Below are 25,736 nucleotides of genomic sequence, written 5' to 3'. Positions count from 1 at the left end.
GAAGGTTATGGGTTGGGCGGTTAACCACAAGGTTTCACTCTTCAAAACCACCAGCCAGCTCCAGGGAAGAAAGATGAGGCTTTCTACTCCAATAAAAATATATAGTCTGGAGATTAAAAGCCCCAATGTAAGTTAACTGGGTTGATTCCTACTAGAGGGATAATGTGTGTGGGCCAGATGCTTGCAAGGTCCCTCAAGGCAATGCTGCCAGACTGCAGTCTCTGCTCCCTGCTGGTGGAGACAATGGATTGCTTTTCTCTAAAACTTGGAACCATTAGCTTGGTTCCAGTAGGTGGAGTTCACACCCTACTGATAATGGTTCATATGGAGATCCAGAAAACAAGTCAAAGTTAAGCTGCCATTCTAAATGTAGGATCCGCCCATTTTGTCACCTGTATACCCCCAATCCCTCCTCTTCCTATTGCATGTATGCCCCTAGACCACCCCTTCTCACTGCTGTATAACATAGTCCAAGTCCTTCCTGTGATGTATGTCTTTACCCTCCCGTTTCCAATTCCCCTTGTCCTCCTTCCCTTCCCCCTCTCTCCATGTGGACAACCAAGTGGGGCTGGGGTGAGCAAGGCTACCATGATATGTGTGTGACTGCATTATTGTAATATCTCTTCTATCTCTCATGCTCCCAATGACTTTAATATTTATATCTCAACCCTTTATGTTTCCAGGGCTTTCAATGACATTAGGCATCTTTTCAATGTTTATGAATCATGCTTATGAACCTCTCTTCTGTTAGTTGTCTATGTGTATGTATTGCCTGTATTAAAAACATATAGAACCGAGTAATTTGTCTGGAAAAGTAATTTATAGAAACTTTATGAAAAAAAAAGAAACTTTATGTTAGATTGCCATGCGTTTTGCATAGCCAATTGTTCTTTTAAAACACTTTTCTTGTCATTGTGATACCATGCTAAAAGGTAAAAACATCTGTATATAGTCAAATAGCTTTATCTTTCCTTTAAAGACATGAACCTTCGTGTCTTGCTTAAAGTTTCCACCTCACTAAAGCTAAATTGCTACTCTCGAAAATAAATCCCTCTAAGTTTTTAATGCTTTGAATATTTTATCGCTCTAATCCTCCTGGAGTTTATTTTTGAATGTAGTATGCTCCTTCCTTTGATTTCTTGTAAATTCAGCCAATTCAACCACTCATTAACCAAAGTATTCCTTTACCACTGGATTGTTTTGCCACCTTTGCTTTGCATAGCATATAGTTCTAAATTATATCCCAGACTACTGAATTATTTGCCAGAGTGGCTTTACTAATTGTACACTGGCATCACAATACGCGGGAGCTTCGGAAAGATCGTGGGAGAAAGGAATGAAAAGAGAAGATAATTTCCCATGAATTTTTGAAGCTTCCTCGTACAGGTGCTTTACAGTAAGTCGACATTAGGGTTTATAATCAATAAAAAATTCAACTGTGATCCAAGAATGAGGGGCGTGACATTTCCTGGTTGAGACAAAAGCGAACAGGCGAGCAGAATACGAAAAGAATTGGTTAACCGATGAAACTGCAGCAAAGTGTTAGCTGTTATCACAAAAATGAACACACAGAATATTCTTGAACTTGGAAGTGGGAACTTCAGCCTTTCAACGGCCATCGACGGTGCGGGGCAACATCCCCGCACTCCTACGCTCAGGAAGGGGGTTCTGGGGTCTGCGGCGCCGCGGGGCACAAGTGGGGCGAAGGGCTGCGAGGGAACGCCGAGGCAGAGGGGTCCCCGCGAGGCGGCTGCGGGCCGCTCCAGAAGGCAGGGGTCCGGGGGCTCTGCGGTCCCTCAGGACCCTCCAGGAGAGGCTCCAGAAAGGCAGCTGGAGGCCCCGGCCGGCCGTGCAGCTCGCTGGGAGGCGCGGGCGCACGTGCTCCGCCGGTCCGGGCGGCGGGGGCGGCTGAACGGGCCCTGGCCGTGGGCGGCGGGCGGCGGGCGGGCGCAGTGCGGCGCCGGGCAGGCGAGAGGTGACCGCGCGGGGAGGTCGCGGCGGCTGGGGCTACTGACGGCACACCGGATCCGGAGCGCACTGCGCGGGGCGCCGCGCAGGTGAGAGCGGCAGCGGGACCCGGATGCAGCGCGGCTGAGGGCGGCCGAGGGCGGGGGGTCGCGGCGGCTAGCTCTTGGAGATCCCGGCCGGAGGCTCCAGCGCCGGTGCTGCGCTTCCTGCCGGCTCGAAGAACGAGCCCGAGCCTGGCCGCCCTCGGGATGCCTTGCTGAGGCTCCGCCGGACGTCCCCAACAGGGGGGGAGGGGCGGGGCGCGTTCGGGCGCCTCCTGAGGGCGCCTCAGTGGAGAGCGGCGTTGGAGCCATGGAGTCTACGCGGGCGGCCCAACCCGCCTGCCACTCAGGTGTCTTTTTGCACGGAAGTGAGTTTTAGGAGCGAGAAACCTGTGGTGGGCGTGACTGACGTGTTTTTAAATCATTTTCTATACATTTAAAGCTGTAAAGGCAAAACTTCATGATCCAATTAATATAGCCAAAAATTCAGGCTTGATAGAAACATTTAGAATCCAGGCACTGGGGGTAAAGTCCCCTTATTCCCATCTGTTATTGGAGGAAGGTATGAGAGAGATTGGATACTGCGGTGGGAAGAAATAGAGCCAAATAGGAATGTCTGCTTCTATAGGGAGAATGTATCAGCCATGAGCTCACTTTAAGGCAGCACAGCTTTAAGGGAGAATCTGTGGAAATGATAGATTACCGCAGGAACATGAACTTGGAGTATATCTCCAACTAACAGAGTGGTGGTCTTCCAGCCATGGAACATTAGTCTCCCAGATTCCCTCTGTACCAGTCAGGGAATAAGTCCCAGTATTATTTCCCTTGGTGCTAGTATCCCACATTTCCCCTCTCTGCATTATGTTTAAGATTCAATAGTGTCACGGAGGCAACATGGTCTCTTTTCATAGCTATTAGCTTCCTATAGAAGTGACATGAGACTGCAAGCATCACAATTATGATAAAAAACACAGTCAGACTGGAACTTAAGCTATGTGAAGTACTTTGCCCCCAAGCTCGAGGGTCCAACCCTTCCATGCTACTCATCAATTGCTTAATCACATCAGAGCCAGGAGAAGCCTCAAGCTTGTCTTTGAATGTATAGAAAATATCCTTTTTAAGCTGATCAATATCTAATGAAATGTTTCCCTTAAACCCTTGCAAATGTTTCCTAATCAAATTCCAATCATGCAATGTCTTATTATAAGGATAAGTGGTTATACAGAAATCAGTTACATTCCAATCACATTATAGCATTGACAAATTCAAAATCTTGATCTTTCAGCAAAGCAGTCTGCAGTAATATTCCAGTCACATTGTATAAAATGTTCAGTTATGATAGCATCCCAGAGTGTCTCTTAGACAGCGTCAGCAATGGAAGAAATATCTCAGCAGTCAGCAATCGCCATTCTCAGGAATCTTCGAGGTCTTCTTGACGTTTTGAATAACTTCAATAACAGTGACCCGCTTTCTTCTGGGCCTTGCTGGCTGAAGAGAAATCCACCTATCTCCTTTGCCTGTGAAAATATAAAGAAATAGCCCCTCTCTTTGGGGTATCATTAACCTGAAAAAAGGATTTATGATTAATATTGGTTGGCCTCTCCATCTCTTCCTTGTCCATCTTTCTCCAAAGGTGGTTGCGTCCTTTTAAAGGGAGTCCATCAGTTTTATTCTGTAAAAAACATACATGCATAGCCTTTTCTCCAGGTGAATGGACCTGGATCCCAAACACAGTTTCCATCATCCTCAGATTTCTTAGGATCAATTTTCTCTGTAGAATTGAAAACGTGTTTATCTTCCCTAATTTTATTACAAGCTTTTAGTAAGGAGAAAAATTTTTTAGTTAAAATGAGTAAATGAACTTTGTCACACATAAGATTCCTCTTCTCCTCCTTCTGTTTTAACAATTTAAATAGTAAAGCATTGCTAGATCTTGAACCAGTAAAAGTACTAGTTAGATAACCTTCATTGTTATGTAAATACTGGCTCCCATCCCTCAGAGAATTAAGAGAGCTAACTAATTGGGAGAACTTCTTATCATACTTTGAAAGACTGAAAAAATTCTTAATAAATTTGTTCAGCTGATCTTGAAGTAACTTACCAAGCAGACATTTTTTCTCCAGGCTTACCAATAAGGTTATAGGCTCAATTGAGCCGTTTTGCCTTTCAGGCTACTCACACTGTATGATTTTACCTTGCAATATTCTGTCTTGGTTAACTTCACTCATTCCCTCTATGCTGGCTTTAGGGGAAGTTAATGGGAGGGCTAGGCCCCCCTGAATGCCCTAAGGAAATGACCCGGCATCCACAGTTAACAAACCTTTTTCCTTCCATTTCTAATTCCATGTGGGGGCGCTGTTTCTCCACAACAGCAGTCCAGAAGACTGCTTGATTTATAGGGTGGTCAAACTTCTCAAGTACTCTTTCCTGATAGGTATAAATTTTTACTCTAGAAATGCAAGGAAGGGAAAATTGGTTTAAGCGATCCTACATTTTTACAAACCATGGTATATCAGAACTCATTACTGCCTTAATTTCTTCTTCACAATCCTGACCAATAACTCCAGCAACACATTGAGAATTTATGTTGGACTTTCTTTTTTTTTTTTTTTTTGGACTTTCTTAATAAACATCCTATAGTTCTTTTAGGTAGTGGACCCCAATTACTGCTCTTCGTTTCTGATTCAATCACAGTTTGGGGTTTTTTCTTACAACTCTTATCAACTCCAGTATCAATTTTAATTTCTTGAGTACTAAGGTTAAATCTTCCTGATAGAAACTGTATTAATCTTTCAATAAGAGGTCCCTGCTTTTGAGGATCAAGCTCCTGTGAAGGCTTCTGAGCCATCTCTTGGTTATTCAAACCAACTGCAGTGAGAACAGAGACTAGGTTTTTGCCTCTTTGGCTAGGTCTGTTCTCCTGCTGTGAGGCTGCTAGATAAAGGCGATTTCTCTCAAAGATCTTCTTTGCTCCAGTAGGCAGACACCTTGCCTACCACGCTCTGCTAAGAGGGCTCTGCATCAAGCTTCTTCCACTATTTTCCCGCCGGGAAGTCTTTGCTAATGGCGACCCTTCACTGTTGATTTTTGAACGACATTGGCTCGCCCAATGAGTTCCCTTCCTACAATGGAGGCAGAGTTCAGGTTCGTTTAAACCCGATCTCCATGGTCCTGGCCCATGCTCTGACATTGGCCGCAGCCTGCTCTGCCTACACTCTTTTGAAGATGACTTGTCTTCCCACAACTAAAGCACTTTCTTCCAGGTCTGATATAGTTTGCCAATGAAGCTGCCATGAGGTCTGCCTTGTATTCCTCTGCCTCTACATTCCTGCATATCCTAAAATAACCCAGCAAAGTGCCCTGTTCGCTGTAGGGATGCAAGGCATTTTTTACAGTGCTTATTAGAGAAATCATAAGATAGCTTGTGCACTAGGTCTCTTACTGCCTGAACATTCTTCACACATTTGGAAATAGCATCTTCCAGTCGGGACACAAAGTCAGCGTAACGCTCATCATTCTGTTGTCATATAGCCCTGTAATGCGGCATTCTCTCTTCTGATGTAATTATCTTTTCCCAGGCCCTTAAGCAAACCTCATGTATCTGTCCTATTGTCTGTTCAGTAAACTGTAGTTGAGACTCAACTGTAATATAATTTGCAGCCCCTAGCAATTGATGAATTCCTATATCTATCCCATCCTCAGCATTCTTCCCAGCTCTTGCAAGGGCTGCTTCCTTCCATAGCATTTGATATCACAAGCATTCTGAAGAGTAAAGACAAATTCTCACTAAAGCTTTCCAATCTGTAGGGGTCCAGCTGTCAGACTCTGCTAGAGCCCTTATCATGCTAATTACAAAATGGGAGTCTGGGCCGTAGTCATTGATTGCCTGCTTGAGATCTTTTAGCAACTTAAAAGGCAAAGGCACTGTGAATTCCTTTTGGTTCTAACAGGATAAGACATCTTGCATTCTAAATCTTCTTCTGCAATCCCTCTTCCTACTCTGGAGAGTAAAGGTGCTTTCCTATACTTTGCTTCTTTACATCTATTCTCTGAGCTACTCTTTTCAATCTGTATATCTTGGAGTTCCACTTCCTGAACTTCACCTTCTGTGCTAGCTCTCCTAGTTTGCATTTCTTTGGAGCTAATCTCTCTACCTTCAGGGCTGGCTTGCTTGATTGTTTTACAATCTCTGGCCTTTCTTACACTAAATTCCAGCAGGAGAGCAGTTGCTTTTACTATGTCCCCTTCTGACTCAGGCTCATTCTTTTAGCTCTGCCTAAAATCTTCTCATCTGCCTGAAACCCGTTCTCACTGCTTCTCATCTGATTTAAATTTGGGCATCTTAGACGTTGCCTGTTCTGCTTCTTGGCTTTCTCTACCTTTGAAAGCAAAGGAGCTTCCTGGGATTGTTTAATAGCCATGCTTTGGATCTTGCAATCCACTGCCTCTAGTACTGTATCACCTTTAAACCTTCGGAGTCTGCAGTCTCGCGAGAGCATACAGGCTTTGGCAATGAGGTTCTGTTCTAGAATTGGAGGCTTTAGATAACAAACCAATCCCTGCCTTTTCAGTTTTTCCTAAAGTTTCATAACCTAAATCATGCTTATTCACAGACACTTTAGCTTGCTTTTCTAGATTTGAATAGACACAAGACTTCTCACTAGACTGTTCATCCTTATTCTCTTCCTCCTGCAAAAGTTTTAAAACCATCTTAACTTGTACCCACAGAGACCACTTCTCCATAGGGATACTCTCCCCATCTCTGTGCTTCCTTTAAGTTGACAATGACCTCCTCCCAGGTCTCTAAATCAAAAGTTCCTTCCTCTGAGAACCATGAATTATACCTTTTTACTACTTTTAGAAAACATTGTATCTTTTTCTTCGTTACTTTTACACCTTGTCTTTTCAGTAAGTAGAGAGCATGGTACCATAAGTTTCAGGTTTACTTTTACCTTGCTCCCATTATCCTCTTTAAAATTCTAATTCACTATTTCCACTACTTCTCTGTCAATCCCCACACCGGATCCTCACTTCACACAATTTTCAAATTCACTCTACATACCAATGGGGCCATATAATTGTTATATGGGATATAACTCATATTGTCCCACGTTGTGCGCCATTTGTCTGGGGAAGCCCGCCTTGTGCTGGGGCTCCAGCCTCCAGCCCAGTCCTTGAGCCTCCTGCCTGGTCTCCATCCCACCTCCCTTCATCCACACTGAGCGTGGACCTGGCTGGTAAGATCATGGCCATCCAGGAGGTGAGCATGCTACCATGAATTGTGTCTGACTGTATTATTGTAATGTCTCTTCTATCGCTCATGCTCCCGGTGACTTTAATATAATATTTATATATCTCAACCATACAATTGTGCTTATTGAACCCAAGATTACTGGTGGGGGGCTGGCACCCCAACTCATACCACAGTACATACCATTTGTCTAGTTCTTCAATGCTTCCTCTCCCGCTCACTCCCTCCAACTATCATGACCTCAGCTCTACCTTACAAAGCCGGCTAGACCAGAGCATGTACACTGGTACAGATAAGAACTCTCAACACACAGAATCCAGGACAGATAAACCCTTCAGGAACAGTAATGGAAGTAGTGATAACATGAGGGTAGGGATGAGATAGAGGGAACTGATAGCAATGATTGATGTATTAACACTCACACCCCAGGGGGACAAGCAACAGAAACATTGGTGAAGTGAGACCTTGGACATTGTAAAATATGAAAGTATAATTTATCAAGGTTTCATGAGGGTGGGAGAGTGGGAGAGAAGGGGGAAAAAGGAGCTGATACCAAGGGGTCAAGTATAAAGAAAATGATGATGGTACCGTAGGTACAAATGTGCTTGATACAATTGATGTATGCATTGTTATAAGTGGTGTAAGAGCCCCCGATAAAATGACTCAATTTTTTAAAAGTGTTTAGGTAGATCTTGATGGAGGATAGATTGAGAAACAATAGTTTCAGAATTTGATAATTTTGCTTAATAATCAAACTGAAAACTCACTGCCATTGCATCTTTTGTGACTCACAGCAACCCTGACTTTCAGCAACCCTATTGGACAGGGTAGAGCAGCCCCTGTGAGTTTCTGAGACTGCAACTCTTTACAGGGGTAGAAAGCCCTAACGTTTCTCTCTCAGAGCGGGTGGTGGTTTTGAACTATGTGGGTAGCAGCCAAGTGAAAACCACTATGCCACCAGGGCTCCCTGTGCCACATAGCGGGAGCTGTTGTTTTCCCAAACATTCACTTGGCTATTTCTTTTATAAGAAGCCAAGTAATTTGGCAGCTTATTTCTGTTCCAGTTTTCTTATATAGAAAATGTGGTGACAGTGTGAACCTGTTTGTTGTAGTTTATGTGAACATAATTGAGTGATCTAGACCAAGTGAGCTAGACCAAGTGAGCTGACTGGTCAAAAATCAGACCTGTGGATTGCCAAATTGGTTCTGCTGAGATTGGGGCTTTCCTGGATCCACAGGCTTCCTCCAAGCTGTGTCCGAGAAGCTCTGCATTTTAGAGCTACATTTTATAGTTGAAAGAGAGGCCTAAGGAGGGAGGGAGTCCTTAAGCTCTAAGACCTTAATGCTGTCATTGCTGTCCTCTTTTAGTGTACCTGCAGTTTCCACACTGCAGTGGGAACCATTGAAACAGCTGTTCTCATTCTCTGAGATGGTGTGCCACCCCACTCCATACCACCACCACCTCATCCCTTTCTCTTATTGTAGAGATAATGCCCCTTCCATATGTATCTCAGATATTCAATTAATGAAGAAAGACAAAAGTAGGAGAAATGATTTAGATGAAGGAGACCATAAGCATGAGGCCATAATGGGGTCCAAAGGCTGTGTGGCCATGTCGCTAATTATAGAAATGGATGAAATCTGCCACAAAAATGTGATTGGAGGCAGAGCAATTCATCACTCTCTCAGGCAGGACTACATAAGTGAGAATGGGGCCATTATGGAGACATGGAGACGATCACAGATTAGAAAGGCTTACTGGATTTGTTCTGGGGCCTTCCGACCACTATAACTCATGACCATAGGGTCTTAGACTTTCCCAATTTCCATTGAGGACCTTCCCAGGGAAGTCCCAGAGGGCAGATTGCTCCTCTCTGCTCTGGCTAGTTGTTGTTGCGTGCCATTGAGGACACTTGGACTCGTCGTGACCTCACATACAACCGAATGAAACACTGTAGGGTCGTGCACCATCCTCACAATTGTTCCTGTGCCTGAACCACCGATGAAGCCACTGAGTCCATCCACTTCTTCGAGGACCTCCTCTGTTTCATGGCTTCTCCACTGTACCAAATAGGATGTCCTTCTCCAGGGACTGGTCTCTCCTGACAACATGTCCAAAGTATGTAAGATGGCGTCTTGCCATCCTTGCCTCTAAGCAGCACTCTGGCCTTATTTCTTCTGATACAGATTGGTCAGTCCTTCAGCAGTCCATGGTACTGTCAGTAGTCTTCTGGTAGACCACAATTCGATGCATCTGTTCTTCTACAGCCTTCCTTATTCAGTGTCTAACTTTCACATGCATATGATGCAATGGAAAATAGCATGGCTTAGGTCATGTGCACCTTAGTCCTCAGAGTAACATCATTGTTCTTCAACACTATAAAGAGGTTTTCTGCAGCAGATTTACCCATTACAATACATCTTTTGATCTCCTGACTGCTGTTTCTATGAACATTGATAGTGGATCTAAGCAAGACAAAATCCTTGACAACTGAAGCCCTTTTCTCTGTTTATCACCTATTGGTCCAGTTTTGGGGATTTTGGTCTTCCTTATATTGAATTGTAACCCATATTGAAGGCTGCAATCCTTGATCTTCAGCAAGTAGTTCAATTCCTCCTCATTTTCAGCAAACAAATGGTGTCATATATGCACACAAGCAGGCTCCCAAAAGTTAGTGGAACAAGGAATCAAAAGAGAATGGAATTTTTCAGGGACTTTTTGAAATACCAGTGTGTGTGTGTGTGTGTGTGTGTGTGTGTGTGTGTGAGAGAGAGAGAGAGAGAGAGAGAGAGAGAGAGAGAGAGAGAGGAGATGTGGGCATAAAACAAACATCAAGCAACATAAGGGAGAATGCTGTTGGCTGCTGTTGAACTGATTCCGGTGCGCATGCACAGTGACCTGCTGTGTGCACCATAGTGACCCCTCAGAAGCAGATCATCAAGCCTACCTTTCAACTGAAATTCTGAGAATTCACAATTTTCAGAAGTATGTGGATAACAGTGAAAGCCAAAATTCTATTTGCACAGTCCCCACGTGGATTAAGCTTCCAGTGAATTCCTTCAGACCATTGACCAGGGATGTGAACACTCTTGCCACCAGGCAGAGGGCATTGGAAAGTGGATTACCCCTTAGGCAGCCCATGGTGGGGCTTAGAGACTTGCCTAAGTGTATCCTTGAATCGAGGCTGCCATTCTGGGCTGCACAGTCATGAGTCATGCCCCCAAAGCCTTGGTTGTTTGGCCCTGGACCACTCTTGTAAACTGTCCTGTTTAACACAGGTCCCAATCCTTGTCCTATTCTTGCTTCTGTAGTCCCACCTGGAACTGTGATGTTGGGATCTGCCGCCATGTCCTTTCAAGTCTGTGAATCTCAGATAACCCTTACATATCAATAAGACCTCTTGCTAATAGTTTCCCTCCCCTCATCTCGATGGCATGTGTTTGTCCTGTTTAAGATTTAATAAATTATCTTTGAGATTTGGGATATCCTCTTACCCTAAAACACAAGGCATCTCTGGGTGTATTCCAGCTGCCAACTTTTTAGGTAGTAGTCAAGAAGTTAGCTGTTATGTCACCCAGGAAGCTGGGGAAAGGATGATCACCAGAACAAATCCATTATTCCCTCCACTCGCTTCCTAGCCTTTGAATCTCCACCTTGGAGGCAACTATGGCCTTTCTGTTTCTTTTTGATGATCATGTACGCATGTCCAAGTAAAGCTTACTTTTTACTCTTTTGTATCGCCTATTTCATTAAATATTATATTTTGGAGATTCTTCCAAATGGATTCATACAGAATGACCTCATTCATTTAAGAGTGCATGCTGTTACACAATACAGCTATGATAAAATGCATCTAACCAACCTCTCTTTTTTCTCTGTGTATTTTACCAATTTTCCTGTCAACATTGACCATATCTGAGTTTGCTTTCAGGGACACCTTAAGTCTAGTACCCCTTGAATCCTAGGGCCTGGAGTCCTCCTCCTCTTCAGAACCAATCTCTGTGCAGGTGTGCTGGTATGTGAACTGTGAACCCTCTCCCTAAAATCAAAAAATAAAACCCAAACTCACTGTCATCAAGTCACTGTTGACTTGCAGTGACCCTCTGAGTTTCTGAAACTCTGTCTATGGTAGTAGAAAAACCAGTCTTTCTCAGAGCTGCTGGTAGTTTTGAACTGCCAACCATGTGGATCACAGCATAACTGTTAGGTTTCTCGGGTGGGAAATACCTCAGTTCTTGGCATCACAGGAGAAAGAATTCATGTCGAAGACTGATTGTTGATCCAAATGGGTTTGTATTAAGGAGAGAAGGTGATAGAGGAGAAGAGAAGAGAAAGAGAGGAGAGAGGGGGAAGGGGGAAAGAAAGGATTGAGAGAGAGAGAGAGAGAGAGAGAGAGAGAGAAAGAGAGAGAGAGAGAGAGAGACCCCACAGAAAAACAGGGAGGTGGTCTCCAGGTTCGGCCTTTAGTGGCTTCGGCTGGGAGGCGTGGTTGACGTTATTGGTTGACCCCATTGGCTGAATTAAGCCCACCTGTCATGGTTTGCACCCACCTAAGTGCACTGCCTCCCTGCCTCATGTGCCTGAATTTGGAGCCTGCCCAGTAGACACCCTGGTCCCAGCTCTAGCTACCTAACATAAAACTACACCTTAACACTACTCCCTCCTAAACAGCATAGCTAAAAATATGAGTTGAGCAGAGAAATTGGTTCTTAAAAGAATGCCTTCGCTTACAACCGATTGTCATTTTAAATTTCACTTGATGGTGTAGAGAGAACCAAGAGATCATTCCATCCCTCAGATTACTTGTAAACTACTGCAGAAACCTCAGGAAAGCCAGCAATTGCCTGCAAGACTGAGGTAAGAATCTCAAGGTTGACTCCCAAAACCATACGCATTGCTATAGAGTTGATTCTGACCCATAGCAACCTTACACAGGACAGGGTAGAACTACCTCTGAGTTTCCAAGTCTGAAACTCTCTATTTTTGTAAATCATTTTATTGGGGGCTCTTACAGGTCTTATAACAATCCATACATCAATTTTGTCAAGCACATTTGTACATATGTTGCAATCATCATTTTCTTTGTATGTGAGCCCTTGGTATCAACTCCTTTTATTTCCCTCCCTCCCAACCCTCCCTACCTCATGAACACTTGATAAATTATTAATTATTATTTTTCATATTGTACAGAATCCGCTGTCTCCATTCACCCAAGTTCTTGTTGTTCATGCCCCCCAGTCACCCCCTGGGGAGCGGCGTGGTTATACAGTGATCATTGCAGTCAGTTCCCCCTTTCACACCCCACCTCTCCCCCACCCTCATGGTATCACTACTCCCATTACTGTTCCTGGGGGGTTTATCTGTCCTGAATTCTGTGTGTCCAGAGCTCTTATCTGCACCAGTGTACATGCTTTGGTCTAGCCGGATTTGTAAGGTAGAACTGGAGTCATGATAGTGGGGTGAGGGCTGGGAGAGTCTGTAACTCTTTATAGGAGTAGAAAGCTTCACAGGAAAGTGAATTTGAGGCTGAGACCTTGGGAAAAGTTTGGTCAAGATAAACAGATGTGGAGTGGTGTAGGGAAGGAAAGATTAAAAATAACCTGGTCCAGGATCCTCACAAATTTTAAGTTCATTTGACGCTCCCTAGGGAGGAAGGAGGAAGAGCTATCAGCAGGCAGGCTGTGTCATGCCTACAGCCTCTACAAAAATGCTTCCTGACTCTTCTCAGAAATTCTGCCAGGTGCTACCAGCCTCCTGAGTCTGAGAATGGTTCCTCTATGTTCTTATGAAGCTGAGGAAGGTTGGCACAAAAATATTTGGGAATCCAAGGAGCATGGTGAGGTCATTTCAGGGGGTCATGAGGAATGACTAGTAGGGATTTCAGCCAAATTAAAGGGCTTAGCAATTTGAATACCAGCTGACTCTGACCTTGATCAAGCCTCTTTACCTTTCTGGGTCAATTAAAAAAATTATTTTTTACCAGGTTTCTACTATATGTCAGATATGGGGAAGCAGTAGACAAACCAATAGAAGCTAGGAAATTTGATCCCACCTGTACAGATGTTGCTTCTAAAGACAGCATTCTTTATGTATGAGTTTGCCAGTAGTAATAATTGTCGTTAATCGTGCACTCTTGCCTGAAGAAAAATCCAAGAATCTGTGTCTTTGTACCTCCCTTTTGACACCCTCAAGGAACCCAGTGGTGCTGTGAGGAAGGCATTGGCCTGCTAACCCAAATACTGGCAGTTCAAACCCACCTGATGCTCCAAAGAAGATGAGACTGTCTGTTCCCCTGAAGATATATCCTTTTGGAAACCCCACAGAGCAACTCTACTCTGTCCTATGAGAGTCAGAATAGACTAGTGAGGACAGTAGATGTGGTTTGGGTTTGGTTTCAACACCTCCTCCCTGATCTACCTCATTACATCACAGTGCCTTAATCAGCTCCCCAAGCTGGTTTGTTTTTATGGCAGATTTTCTTTCTCTCCCCAAGTGCCTGATTGTGGGAAACAGAGGGATTTCTCCCAAGCTGTCTACCCCAAATATATTCCAAACTCAGCTGCTTGCAAATGACTATGCACTTGGAGGTCATCAGGAATAGATCAGGGGTCATTCTCCCTAAGAGTTATCAGCTATCTAGTGCAAGCAGACACCACTGCTTATCCCACAACAAGTAGGATTCACTCCCTTCTGATAAGGATAGTAGTTGTCTGTTTCCTTGTAGGAGACACCAGAGAGGTCAAACCCATCCAAAGATGACCAAGGTTAGGCTGCCATCCTAAAACTAGAATCAGCCCATCTTGTCACATGTATACCCCCCAATCTCTACTCTTGCTATTGCATTTCCATAGACCATCCCCTCTCATTACTGTATCACCTATAGCACATCCCCTTCCTGTGACATGGGTCCTCACCTGTCATTAGGGGGCTTGCATGCCCCCAGAGAATATAAAAACCTGGGTTAGCATCAAATATCTCTCTTTCCACGTAGACCACCAAGCGGGGCTGAGCTGAGTATGCTACTATGAATTGTGTCTGACTCCATTTATTTCAATATTTCTCTTATGCTCTGTAACTTTACTATAATATTTATTTATTATCGCTATACAATTGCGCCCACCGGACTCATAATGATGTGTTAGGGGCTGGCTTCCCCTGACACCTGATGCTTATTCTTCTTCTGTCACCTCTGCCCCCCCCCCACCACCACCTTTCTTCCCTTCCTTCTCTTCCCTCTGTTGGCCACACCATTGCTGTGTGTGTTGCTCGACCTTTTTTGTGCAGGTCTCTGCAGGCAGTTGGGAGAAGAAGGGCAGTGAAAGGGACTGAACATGCCACTATCTGTGGGCAGGACAGGATGTCTGATGCTTTGCTGGCTCTTTGATATGTGAGACCAGCAGCCAAACCTACCCCTTTAAGAGCCTGGAGATGATGACTGAAGGCCTTATGCAAATATTTTTACCTTACTTTTATTGTTCTTTGTGTAAAGTGAGGGGCTGGGCAATATGTTTTTAAGACTCCAAGCTCCAACATTCCAAGAAAGTAAGCATTCAAATGTTAAATGCAGGAATTACAAATACTCCTTGACTGGGATGGGCGTGCTCTGCTCCCTGCTGCTGGAGACAATGGATTAATTCTCCCTCAAGCTTGCAACCAATAGCTTGGTTCCTGTAGGTGGAGTTCACACCCTACTGATATGGTTCATATGGAGATCCAGACCGGTCAAAGTTAAACTGCCATCCTAAATGTAGGATCCGCCCATCTTGTCACAAGTATACGCCCAATCCCTCCTCTTCCTATTGCGTGCATGGAAGGCGGGGGTCTGGGGGTCCCGGGGCCCTTCAGGGACCCGCCAGTCATACAGCTCGAGGGGAGGCGCGGGCGCACATGCTCCGACAGTCGGTGCGGCGGCGGGGACGACGACGGCGGCGGGAACGAAGGCGGCGCGGCGGCGGCGGCGGCGGCGGCGGCGGGCAGGCGGAGTGCCAAGCCCGGCGGGCGTGAGGTGACGAGCGGGGCGGGCAGCGGCTGGGGCTACTGACGGCTCACCGGATCCGGAGCGCACTGCGCGGGGCGCCGGGCAGGTGAGAGCGGCGGCGCGGACCCGGATGCGGCGCGGCTGAGGGCGGCCAAGGGCGGTGGTCGCGGCGGCGCCTGGGCCCCGCGCTGGCCGGCGGCGAGTTCCTGGAGGTCCGGGCCGGCGGCTCCGGCGCCCGTGCCGCGCTTCCTGCCGGCTCGGAAGAGGCGCGCTGAGCGGCCCACAGGACGCCTTGCTGAGGCGCGGCCGGATGTCCCTGGCGGGCGGGTGGCGCGTTCGGGCGTCTCCTGAGGGCGCCTGAGCGGAGAGCGGCGTTGGCGCCATCGCGTCTACGCGGGCGCCCCGGACCCGCCTGCCACTCAGGTGTCTCTTCACGCAGAAGTGTGTTTTAGGAGCGGGAAACCTGTGGTGGGCTTCACGGACGTGTTTTTAAATCCCAGCGCCGCCGAGGAGCCCTGGGGCCTCGCCCCTAACGCTCTACTTTGCCCAAGGGGGTAAGAATGCGTGTCAAAAAGGTTGCCTGGCCAGAGCGCAAGTGCTTGTGAATGGTAGCGACTGGGAAGGCTGCACCTCGCTCCGCTGGCCGAAGCCTGGCTGCTGGGCGGGTCACGTTTATTTCCGAGCTGCTGTGGTGTGGCTGCAAGCTCCGCTGGAGTAGCTCCTAATGTTGGAGCCTGTCGTCGGCGGGTAAAATAGCATCCCGGGGCCCCTTCCTAGAGTGCTTCCTAGCACAAGCACATGGCGACTCGGAATACCTGTCCCAGGTACCTGGGGGCTGAGGCAACCCAGTGAACGTAGGATAATTTACGGGAGGTCCCAAACTTGAAGTGCTTTGCTCTTTAAATAATCTCAAGTGTCACTTTATCACTGGTGGCAGACTATAAACACACCGAAAGTATGAAACACCCACTCCCCGCACCCCCCCCCCCCCACCAACTACATTGGTACTTCTAAAGGGAGTGACAAGTGCTGCTGATCTTGCCAGTTAACATCTTACCTCGTAACCCCTACAATACCAGGGCTCCCTTAGATACTCCAAATAATCCAGGGTGATTCCGGTGCTAAAATGGAAGAACAAAATAAGATTGAAAAATGGTTTTCATTGTAGGCTCTTAAAGTCCTAAGGACTGAGTTGAGAGTAAGGAGGTGGGCGGGATGGAAAAAGGGAGGAGAGCAGGAGCAGAGAGGAGACACACACACACAGAGAGAGAGAGAGAGAGAGAGAGAGAGAGATGATTGAGAACTGTGGGAATTTTATGGGCAAGCAAGCCTTTTTTAGCCTGAGCAGGCAGATTGAGAAATCCATAAACAACCAAGGAACAAGCCTGAAGATAGAGCTGCACGGTCTAACAGACAGGGGGATAATAGCACTCAAGTCGAAGGAGACCCTGGGCCACATGTAAATGATTCAAGTCATAAAAGGCCGCTCCTGGGTGCTTTGTAGCCAAACAAAAGCATTCCACTGACATGCAAAAGTGGTTTTGGAAAAACGTACCGATTTTCCTGACTTCCCTCTCTGGCCTATAAATTAATGCTTCAGACCTTTACCTTGAAACAGTTGCCCCTGTCAAGAACCAATCTGGAAGGTGAGGTGGGGCCATTCAATATTCACAGGAATATTGGCAATTCTTGGCTGCCAACTGCTTCAAAGCACGTCTTCCAGCAGCTTTCAGCAGTCCACTCTACTCAGAAGCAGGGAAGGGCAGTGGGGGCAATCACCATGGCCTAGGACCATGGAAGCAGGAAGAAATGCTGAGGTGGGCAGATAACTTTACCATCCTTAATGGGCTACGTAACTCCTTGGGGGAAGGGTAGAGGTGGTGCCAGTGAGGTGCCCCAGGCAGCAGATGGCACTGTCAGCAGCCTTTTAGAAGGGAGGGTGTCTGAGTTTAGGGTGCCCAGGAAGCAGACCCTGACATAAGGAAGGAACCAAGTGCAAGGTGTTTGTTTGGGAGATGCAAGAAACATTGTTAGGGGAATGGGGAAGGAAACCAAGAGTTGGAAGGCAGCCAATATAGGGTGTAGTAGTGAGCCAGCTGACTCTGTGGGCAGCTGGAGAGTAATTCCCCTGGGGAACGTCTGGAAAACCAGGACAATGGTGCTTCCCCAGCTTTCTGTGATGAAAGGCCAGGCTGTTGGTTACCTTTAAAAAAGACTCTTAAAACATCCTAGTGATGTCAGATTCTGAGATCATAGAGGCTTCCTCTTCCTTGCTTGGTCTTGTTGGTATGTGCTATCAAGTTGGCCTGCCTCAAAGCAACCCCCGTGTACAACACAAGGAAATGCTGCCAGTCCTGGGTCACCCTCACAATCGTTCTGGTGTTTGAACCCATCATTGCAGCCTCCGAGGCCATCCATCCTGCCACCGACCTGCCTCTTTGTCGCTGGCCCTCCCCTTACTTCTGATCAGATGGGTTCGTCCTCTGGCCCCCTCTCTGACAAGGTTCTGCCTTGACTTACTAGGCCTCCACCACCTGACAGTGTTTCCATGCCGAGCATAAGGTTTTCAGTGGCGAATTCCTTTGCAGTGGGCAGCCGATTTTTCTTCATTCTTAGCTTGTCCTCAGTCTGGAAACTCCGAAGCACCCTTTGCCCTTTGGATGACGTTGCTGGCATTGGAAATACCAGTGACATGGCCTCCAGCCTTCCTTTGTGTACCTCGCTGAAAATGGACAGATAATAAACATCTCACAGTTTATCACCGGTTCATGTACCACCCTTGGAGCAGCACTGGTGTAGATCATACATCCCTGAGTTCTCCTGCACAAGGAATGGAGCCCTCGTGGCTGAGTGGTTATACACACCAGCTGCTCCAGGGGAGAAAAGGTGGCTTTCTATTCCAGTAAAGAGTTAACAACCTCAGAAACCCACATGGGCAATTCTACCGTGTCCTATAGAGTCATTATGAGCTAGAATCAACTCAATGGCAGGAGTCTGAGTTTTGGCTGTCATGTTAGCCAGTGGGGGAAGGTTGGTGGCCAGGGTGTTGGTTTGACTGGGGCACAAGTGGGGAGGGATAAATTCCTCTGTGTGCATTGCACTAGAAGAGTGGCCATTTCCTCTTTCTAGCATGCGATTGAAAAAGTTGATAGTCAGCCTGAAAACAATGTTGGACAAAGTGTAGGGTGCCCAAGCATATGCTCCTGAGGGGCCCACCTACAAAGTCTAAGTGCCCGCTAGGGAATGTATATAGTCCAAATGCCCGTTAGGGAGCCTACATAGTCCAAATGCCTGCTAGTAAACCTACATAATCCATGGGTCCGCTAGTTAACCTACATAGTGCAAGGGCCCGCTAGTTAACCTAGATCATGCAAGTGTCCGCCAGTTAACCTACATAGTCCACGTCCCCGCTAGGTAACCTAGACAGTCCAAATGACCATTATGTTACCTACATAGTCCAAGTGCCCGCTAGGTAACCTAGATAGTCCAAGTGCCCGCTCGTTAACCTACATAGTCCAAGTGCCTGCTAGGTAAACTACATAGTCCAAGTGCCCACTAGTTAACCTAGACAGTCCAAGTACCTGATAGGGATCCTTCATAATCCAAGTGCCTGCTAGGTAACCTAGATAGTCCAAGTGCCCGCTAGTTAAACTAGATAGTCCTAGTTCCCGTTAGTTAACCTAGATGGTCCAAGGGCCCACTAGGGGACGTACATAGTCCAAGTGCCCGATCGTTAACCTAGATAGGCCAAGTGCCCGCTAGGTAACCTAGACAGTCCAAGTGCCCGCTAGGTTACCTACATAGTCCAAGTGCACATTCGTTAACCTAGATAGTCCAAGTGCCCGCTGGTAACCTACATAGTCCAAGGGCCCGCTAGGTAACCTTGATAGTCCAAGTGCCTTCTAGTTAACCTACATAGTCCAAGTGCCCGCTAGGTAACCTACATAGTCCTAGTGCCCACTAGGTAACCTAAATAATCCAAATGCCCGCTAGGGAAACTACATAGTCCAAGTGCCCGCTAGGTAATCTAGATAGTCCAAGTGCCCGCTAGTTACCCTACATAGTCCAAGTGCCCACTAGGTAACCTAAATAATCCAAATGCCCGCTGGGCAACCTACATAGTCCAAGTGCCCGTTAGTTAACCTAGATAGTCAAAGTGCCTGCTAGGTAACCTAAATAGTCCAAGTGCCCGCTAGGGAACTTACATAGTCCAAGTGCCCGCTAGGTAACCTAGATAGTCCAATTGCCCGTTAGCTAACCTAGATAGTCGAAGTGTCCGCTAGTTACCCTACATAGTCCAAGTGCCCGTTCGTTAACCTAGATAGTCCAAGTGCCCGCTGGTAACCTACATAGTCCAAGGGCTCGCTAGGTAACCTTGATAGTCCAAGTGCCTTCTAGTTGTTAACCTACATAGTCCAAGTGCCCACTAGGTAACATACATAGTCGAAGTGCCCACTAGGTAACCTAAATAATCCAAATGCCCGCTAGGGAAACTACATAGTCCAAGTACCCGTTAGTTAACCTAGATAGTCCAAATACCCACTAGGGGATGTACATAGTCCAAGTGCCCGCTAGGTAACCTAGATAGTGCAAGTGCGCGCTAGGGTATGTACATAGTCCGAGTGCCGGCTAGGAAACCTAGATAGTCCAAGTGCCCGCTAGTTAACCTACATAGTCCAAGGTCCGCTAGTTAACCTAGATAGTCCAAGTGCCCGCTAGTTAACCTACATAGTACAAGGGCCCGCTAGTTGACCTAGATAGTCCAAGTGCCCGCTAGTTAACCTAGATAGTCCAAGGGCCCGCTAGTTAACCTAAGTAGTCCAAATGTCCGATAGGGATCCTACATAGTCCAAGTGCCCGCTAGGTAACCTACATAGTCCAAGTGCCCGTTCGTTAACCTAGATAGGCCAAGTGCCCGCTAGGTAACCTAGACAGTCCAAGTGCCCGCTAGGTTACGTACATAGTCCAAGTGCCCGTTCGTTAACCTAGATAGTCCAAGTGCCCGCTAGGTTACCTAGACAGTCCAAGTGCCCGCTAGTTAACCTACATAGTCCAAGTGCCCGATAGGGAACCTACATAATCCAAGTGCCCGATAGGGAACCTACATAATCCAAGTGCCCGCTAGGCAACCTACATAGTCCAAGTGCCCGTTAGTTAACCTAGATAGTCCAAGTGCCCACTAGGGGACGTACATAGTCCAAGTGCCCGCTAGGTAACCTACATAGTCCAAGTTCCCGATGGTAACCTAAATAGTCCAAATGCCCGCTAGGGAAACTACATAGTCCAAGTGCCTGCTAGTTAACCTAGATAGTCCAAGTGCCTGCTAGTAAACCTACATAGTGCAATGGCCCGCTAGTTAACCTAGATCGTGCAAGTGTCCGCTAGTTAACCTACATAGTCCACGTGCCCGCTAGGTAACTTAGATAGTCCAAGTGTCCGCTAGGGATCCTTCATAATCCAAGTGCCCGCTAGTTAACCTAGATAGGCCTAGTGCCCGTTAGTTAACCTAAATAGTCCAAGTGCCCACTAGGGGACGTACATAGTCCAAGGGCCCGCTAGTTAACCTACATAGACCAAGGTCCATTAGTTAACCTAGATAGTCCAAGTGCCCGCTAGTTAACCTACATAGAAAAAGGGCCCGCTAGTTGACCTAGATAGTCCAAGTGCCCGCTAGTTAACCTAGATAGTCAAAGTACCCGCTAGTTAACCTAAGTAGTACAAATGTCTGATAGGGATCCTACATAGTCCAAGTGCCCGCTAGTTAACCTACATAGTCCAAGTCCCCGCTAGGTAACCTAGACAGTCCAATTGCCCGCTAGTTAACCTAAACAGTCCAATTACCCAATAGGGAACCTACATAGTCCAAGTGCTCGCTAGGCAACCTACATAGTCCAAGTACCCGTTAGTTAACCTAGATAGTCAAAGTGCCCGCTAGTTAACCTAGATAATCCATGTGCCCGCTAGTTAACCTACATAGTCCAAGTCCCTCTAGTTAACCTAGATAGTCCAAGTGCCCGCTAGGGGACGTACATAGTCCAAGTGTCTGCTAGGTAACCAAGATAGTCCAAGTGCCCGCTAGGGTATGTATACAGTTCAAGTGCCCGCTAGGTAACCTAGATTGTCCAACTGCCCGCTAGTTAACCTACATAGTCCAATGCCCGATAGGGAACCTACATAGTCCAAGTGCCCACTGAGGAACCTTCATAGTCCAAGTGCCCGATAGGGAACTTATATATTCCAAGTGCCCGTTAGGGAACCTAGATAGTCCAAGTGCCCATAGGGAACCTATATAGTCCAAGTGTCCGCTAGGGAACCTGCATTGTGCAAGTGCCCGCTAGTTAACCTAGATAGTCCAAGTGCGCGCTAGTTAACCTACATAGTCCAAGGTCAGCTAGTTAACCTAGATAGTCCAAGTGCCCGCTAGTTAAGCTACATAGTCCAAGGTCAGCTAGTTAACCTAGATAGTCCAAGTGCCCACTAGTTAACCTACATAGTCCAATGGCCCGCTAGTTAAACTAGATATTCCAAGTGTCCGCTAGTTAAGCCACATAGTCCAAGTTCCCGTTAGGTAACCTAGATAGTACAAGTGCCCGCAAAGTAACCTACATAGTCTAAGTGCCCGCTAGGTAACCTAGATATTCCAAGTTCCTGTTAGCTAACCTAGATAATCCAAGTGCCCTTTCGTTAACCTACATAGTCCAAGTGCCCGTTCGTTAACCAAGATAGTCCAAGTGCCTGCTAGGTAACCTACATAGTCCAAAGGCCTGCTAGGTAACCTACATAGTCCAAGTGTCCGCTAGGTAACCTAGATAGTCAAAGTGCCCGCTAGTTAACCTAGATAGTCCAAGTGCCTGCTAGGTAACCTACATTGTCCAAGTTTCCGCTAGGTAAGCAAGATAGTCCAAGTGCCCGTTACCTAACCTAGATTGTCCAAGTGCCCGCTAGGCAACATACATATTCCAAGTGCCCGTTCGTTAACCTAGAAGTCCAAGTGCCCGCTATGTAACCTAGACAGTCCAAGTGCCCGCTAGGTTACCTGCATAGTCCAAGTGCCCATTCGTTAACCTTGATAGTCCAATTGCCCGCTAGGGAACCTATATAGTCCAAGTGCTATCTAGGTAACCTAGATAGTCCAAGGGCCCGCTAGTTAACCTATATAGTCCAAGGGCTCTCTTGTTAACTTTGATAGTCCAAGTGCCAGTTAGTTAACCTAGATCGTCCAAGTGCCCGCTAGTTAACCTAGATCGTCCAAGTGTCCTCTAGTTAACCTACATAGTCCAAGTGCCCGCTAGTTAACCTAGATAGTCCAAGTGCCTGCTAGTAAACCTACATAATCCATGGGCCCGCTTGTTAACCTACATAGTGCAAGGGCCCGCTAGTTAACCTTGATACTACAAGTACCCGCTAGGGATCCTTCATAATCCAAGTGCCCGCTAGGTAACCTAGAGAGTGCAAGTGCCCGCTACTTAACCTACATAGTCCAAGTGCCTGCTAGGTAACCTAGATATTCCAAGGGCCTGCTAGTTAACCTATATAGTCCAAGTGCCCGCTAGGTAACCTACATAGTGCAAGTGTCCGCTAGTTAACCTACATTGTCAAAGTGCCCGCTAGTTAACCTAGATAGTCCAAGTGCCCGCTAGGTAACCTACATAGTGCAAGTGTCCGCTAGTTAACCTAGATCGTCCAATTGCCCGCTAGGGAACCTACATAGTCCAATTGCTCGCTCTGGAACATACATAGTCCAAGTGCCCGTTCGTTAACCTAGATAATCCAAGTGCCCGCTAGTTAACCTAGATAGTCTAAGTGCCCGCTAGGTAACCTACATAGTCCAAGTGCCCGCTAGGTAACCTATATAGTCCAAATGCCCGCTAGGGAACCTACATAGTTCAAGCGCGCACTAGTTAACCTAGATAGTCCAAGTGCCCGCTAGTTAACTAAAATCATCATAGTGCCCTCTAGTTAACGTACATAGTCTAAAGGCCTACTAGTTAACCTACATAGACCAAGGGCCCGCTAGTTAACCTAGATAGTCCAAGTACCCGCTAGTTAACCTACATAGTCCAAGTTCCTGCTAGGTAACCTAGACAGTCCAAGTGCCTGCTAGGTAAACTACTTAGTCCAAGTGCCCGTTCATTAACCTACATAGTCCAAGTGCCCGTTCGTTAACCTTCATAGCCCAAGTGCCCGCTAGGGAACATACATAGTCCAAGTGCCCACTAGGTAACCTAGACAGTCCAATTGCCCACTAGTTAACCTAGACAGTCCAAGTACCCGATAGGGAACCTACATAGTCCAAGTGCCCGCTAGGGAACCTACATAGTCCAAGTGCTCGCTAGGCAACCTACATAGTCCAAGTGCCCGTTAGTTAACCTAGATAGTCAAAGTGCCTGCTAGGTAATCTAAATAGTCCAAGTGCCCGCTAGGGAACCTACATAGTCCAAGTGCCCGCTAGGTAACCTAGATAGTCCAAGTGCCCGCTAGGTAACCTAGACAGTCCAAGTTCCCGCTAGGTTACCTACATAGTCCTTGTGCAAGCTAGGTAACCTAGATAGTACAAGTGCCCGCTAGGGAACCTAGATAATCCAAGTGCTGTTAGCTAACCTAGATAGTCCAAGTGGCGGCTAGGTAACCTACATAGTCCAAGTGCCCGTTCGTTAACCTAGATAATCCAAGTGCCCGCTAGGTAACCTAGACTGTACAAGTGCCCTCTAGGTATCCTACATAGTCCAAATGCCCGCTAGTTAACCTACATAGTCCAAGTGCCCTTTAGGTAACCTAGATAGTCCAAGTGCCCGTTCGTTAACCTAGATAGTGCAAGTGCCCATTGGGTAACCTACATAGTCCAAGTGCCCGCTTGGTAACCTGGATAGTCCAAGTGCCCGCTAGTTAACCTACATAGTCAAAGCGCCTTCTAGGGAGCCTACATAGTCCACGTGACCGCTAGGGAACCTACATAGTCCAAGTGCCCGTTAGGGAAACTACATAGTCCAAGTGCCCGCTAAGTAACCTACATAGTCCAAATGCCCGCAAGGAAACCTACATAGTCTAAATGCCCGCTAGGCAACCTACATAATCCAAGTGCCCGTTAGCTAACCTAGATAGTCCAAGGGCCCGATTGTTGACCTACATAGGCCAAGTGCAAGCTAGGTAACCTAGATAGTACAAGTGCCCGCTAGGGAACCTAGATAATCCAAGTGCTGTTAGCTAACCTAGATAGTCCAAGTGGCGGCTAGGTAACCTACATAGTCCAAGTGCCCGTTCGTTAACCTAGATAATCCAAGTGCCCGCTAGGTAACCTAGACAGTACAAGTGCCCTCTAGGTATCCTACATAGTCCAAATGCCCGCTAGTTAACCTACATAGTCCAAGTGCCCTTTAGGTAACCTAGATAGTCCAAGTGCCCGTTATTTAACCTACATAGTCCAAGTGCCCGCTAGGTAACCTAGATAGTGAAAGTGCCCGTTAGGTAACCTAGATAGTCCAAGTGCCTGCTAGGTAACCTACATTGTCCAATTTCCTGCTAGGTAACCTAGATAGTCCAAGTGCCCGTTACCTAACCTAGATAGTCCACGTGCCCGCTAGGCAACATACATAGTCCAAGTGACCGTTCGTTAACCTAGAAGTTCAAGTGCCCGCTATGTAACCTAGACAGTCCAAGTGCCCATTCGTTAACCAAGATAGTCCAAGTGCCCGCTAGGGAACCTATATACTCCAAGTGCTATCTAGGTAACCTAGATAGTCCAAGGGCCCACTAATTAACCTACATAGTCCAAGGGCTCGCTTGTTAACTTTGATAATCCAAGTGCCCGTTAGTAAACCTAGATCGTGCAAGTGCCCCCTAGTTAACCTAGATCGTCCAAGTGTCCTCTAGTTCACCTACATAGTCCATGTGCCCGCTAGGTAACCTACATAGTGCAAGTGTCTCCTAGGGAACCTAGATAGTCCAAGTGCCTTTTAGCTAACCTAGATAGTCCAAGGGCCTGCTAGTTAACCTACATAGTCCAAGTGCCCGCTAGGTAACCTGCATAGTGCAAGTGTCCGCTAGTTAACCTACATAGTCAAAGTGCCCGCTAGTTAACCTAGATAGTCCAAGTGCCTGCTAGGTAACCTACATAGTGCAAGTGTCCGCTAGTTAACCTAGATCGTCCAATTGTCCGCTAGTTAACCTACATAGTCCAAGTGCCCGCTAGGTAACCTAGATAGTCCAAGTGCCTGTTCGGTAACCTAGATAGTCCAAGTGCCCGCTAGGGAACCTACATAGTCCAATTGCCCGCTCTGGAACATACATAGTCCAAATGCCCGTTAGTTAACCTAGATAATCCATGTGCCCGCTAGTTAACCTAGATAGTCCAAGTGCCCGCTAGGTAACCTATATAGTCCAAATGCCCGCTAGGGGACCTACATAGTCCAAGTTCGCGCTACCTAACCTAGATATTCCAAGTGCCTGCTAGTTAACCAGGATCATCAAAGTGCCCTCTAGTTAACTTACATAGTCCAA

Source organism: Tenrec ecaudatus, unplaced genomic scaffold (assembly GCF_050624435.1).
Source record: "Tenrec ecaudatus isolate mTenEca1 unplaced genomic scaffold, mTenEca1.hap1 Scaffold_445, whole genome shotgun sequence".
NCBI lineage: Eukaryota > Metazoa > Chordata > Mammalia > Afrosoricida > Tenrecidae > Tenrec > Tenrec ecaudatus.
The sequence above is the reverse complement of the archived record's forward strand: the minus strand, read 5'-3'. Positions refer to the sequence as shown.